Source organism: Populus nigra, chromosome 2, assembly GCF_951802175.1.
Source record: "Populus nigra chromosome 2, ddPopNigr1.1, whole genome shotgun sequence".
In the NCBI taxonomy this organism is placed as follows: domain Eukaryota; kingdom Viridiplantae; phylum Streptophyta; class Magnoliopsida; order Malpighiales; family Salicaceae; genus Populus; species Populus nigra.
In genome coordinates this window covers 13100077-13102576 of record NC_084853.1, presented here as the reverse complement: position 1 = coordinate 13102576, position 2500 = coordinate 13100077, and positions in this window count along the sequence as shown.

The window sequence follows — 2500 nt, the reverse complement described above, 5'->3', positions numbered from 1 at the left end:
TCTCCGCGGCAGGCCCCCCCTGAACGGGGCACGACAGGCCACCGCGCTGGCTCGTCCAGCGTCGACAGTCCCTCGTCCAGGTTTCAGATCGCGCCAAGTCGAACCCATGACCTGCTCAAGCCATCGTGCGCTGCCGAATTCGCATCTGCGTGTAGGCTGCCATTCCACGCGGCAGCCCCTGTTTTCGTCAGCGTGCCCCCCTGACGAATTTTCCTGCCTGGCCCAGTCCAGCGTCCAGCCCCTGTTCGTCGAAAAATCTGCGCTGCTGATTTTCCACGACGAGCCTACTTTCGTCAGCGTGCCCCCCTGACGAATTTTCCTGCCTGGCCCGGCCAGTCCAGCCCCTGTTCGTCGAAAAATCTGCGCTGCCGATTTTCCACGCGGCAGCCCCTGTTTTCGTCAGCGTGCCCCCCTGACGAATTTTCCTGCCTGGCCCGGCCAGTCCAGCCCCTGTTCGTCGAAAAATCTGCGCTGCCGATTTTCCACGCGGCAGCCCCTCTTTTCGTCAGCGTGCCCCCCTGACGAATTTTCCTGCCTGGCCCGGCCGGTCCAGCATCCAGCCCCTGTTCGTCGAAAAATCTGCGCTGCCGATTTTCCACGCGGCAGCCCCTCTTTTCGTCAGCGTGCCCCCCTGACGAATTTTCCTGCCTGGCCCGGCCGGTCCAGCATCCAGCCCCTGTTCGTCGAAAAATCTGCGCTGCCGATTTTCCACGCGGCAGCCCCTGTTTTCCTCAGCGTGCCCCCCTGACGAATGTTCGTCGAAAAATCTGCGCTGCCGATTTTCCACGCGGCAGCCCCTGTTTTCCTCAGCGTGCCCCCCTGACGAATGTTCGTCGAAAAATCTGCGCTGCCGATTTTCCACGCGGCAGCCCCTCTTTTCGTCAGCGTGCCCCCCTGACGAATTTTCCTGCCTGGCCCGGCCGGTCCAGCATCCAGCCCCTGTTCGTCGAAAAATCTGCGCTGCCGATTTTCCACGCGGCAGCCCCTCTTTTCGTCAGCGTGCCCCCCTGACGAATGTTCGTCGAAAAATCTGCGCTGCCGATTTTCCACGCGGCAGCCCCTCTTTTCGTCAGCGTGCCCCCCTGACGAATTTTCCTGCCTGGCCCGGCCGGTCCAGCATCCAGCCCCTGTTCGTCGAAAAATCTGCGCTGCCGATTTTCACCGACGAGCCTACTTTCGTCAGCGTGTCCCCTTGACGAATTTCCCTGCCTGGCCTGGACAGTCCATCTTCCAGCCCATGTTCATCGAAAAATCTGCGCTGCCGATTTCCCCGACGAACCTGCAGCTGCACAAATCTGCGCTGCCGATTTCCCCCCCTGTCGGCATGGCTGCCGCTGCCCCGATGTCCAGACCAACAGTCTTTTTTGTCGACTTTGCCGATTTTGTCCGCGCTGCCGATTCCAACACTACCCCCTGCATCCAAACCAGCATTGTTTCGTCAGCTCTTCCCCTGACGATTTTAGCCCTGTAACAAACAGTAGGCCTCCAATCCCGCCAACGGGAGCCAAGTTGATAGGGAAGAGAATTGAATGACGCGCCTGGTCCTCGCACCCCGCCACCCGAGGGGCCTTTTTCCCGGCAGCCTCTGAAAAACTCTAGCTTTCACGGTCCTCGCCGCCCCTCACCACCATGGCAGGCCTCTAATCCCACCCATCAGCAGTTGTAGCCGATAGGGCAGTGATTTGAATGACGCGTCGCGGGCCGCCGGGTCATCTCACCCGGCCATTAATTGGAGCGTTTTTGGCTGGCCGAGGATGGGGGGATGGATCTCTTCTTCCGAAAAAGCAAACAGTACATCGGGAGTTATGTTGACGGGGCATGGAATTGAATGACCCGTCGCGGGCCGCCGGGTCATCTCACCCGGCCATCCCGGGGAGCGTTTTTCCCGGCAGCATCGGGGAAACTCTTGCTTTCACTGCCCGCTGCCCAAGTCCCCACTCGCATCGGCCCCCCGCGCCAACAAGCCAACGCTGCCGAATCGGCAGACACTGCTGCCGAGTCTGCCGACACTGCCCCGCGGGCTGCCACTGCCCCAGTGTCTAAACCAGCGGTCTTTCTCATCGAGCCTTGGACTATCCAGTCCGTCCTGACTCATCGCCAGCACCTGCTGCCGATTCTGCCGACTTTGCCGATTTTCTCGGCGCTGCCGATTCCAACACTGCGCCCACCGTGTCTGAACCAGCGCTGTTTCCTCAGCGTGTCCCCTCGACGAATTTTCCTGCCTGGCCTGGACAGTCCACCGTCCAGCCCGTGTTCGTCGAAAAATCTGCGCTGCCGATTCTGCCGACTTTGCCGATTTCGTCGGCGCTGCCGATTCCACCACTGCCCGCCGTGCCTGAACCAGCGCTGTTTCGTCAGCGTGTCCCCTCGACAAATTTTCCTGCCTGGCCTGGACAGTCCATCGTCCAGCCCATGTTCGTCGCAAAATCTGCGCTGCCGATTTTCCCCGACGAACCTGCAGCCGCACAAATCTGCGCTGCCGAATCTGCCGACACTGTCC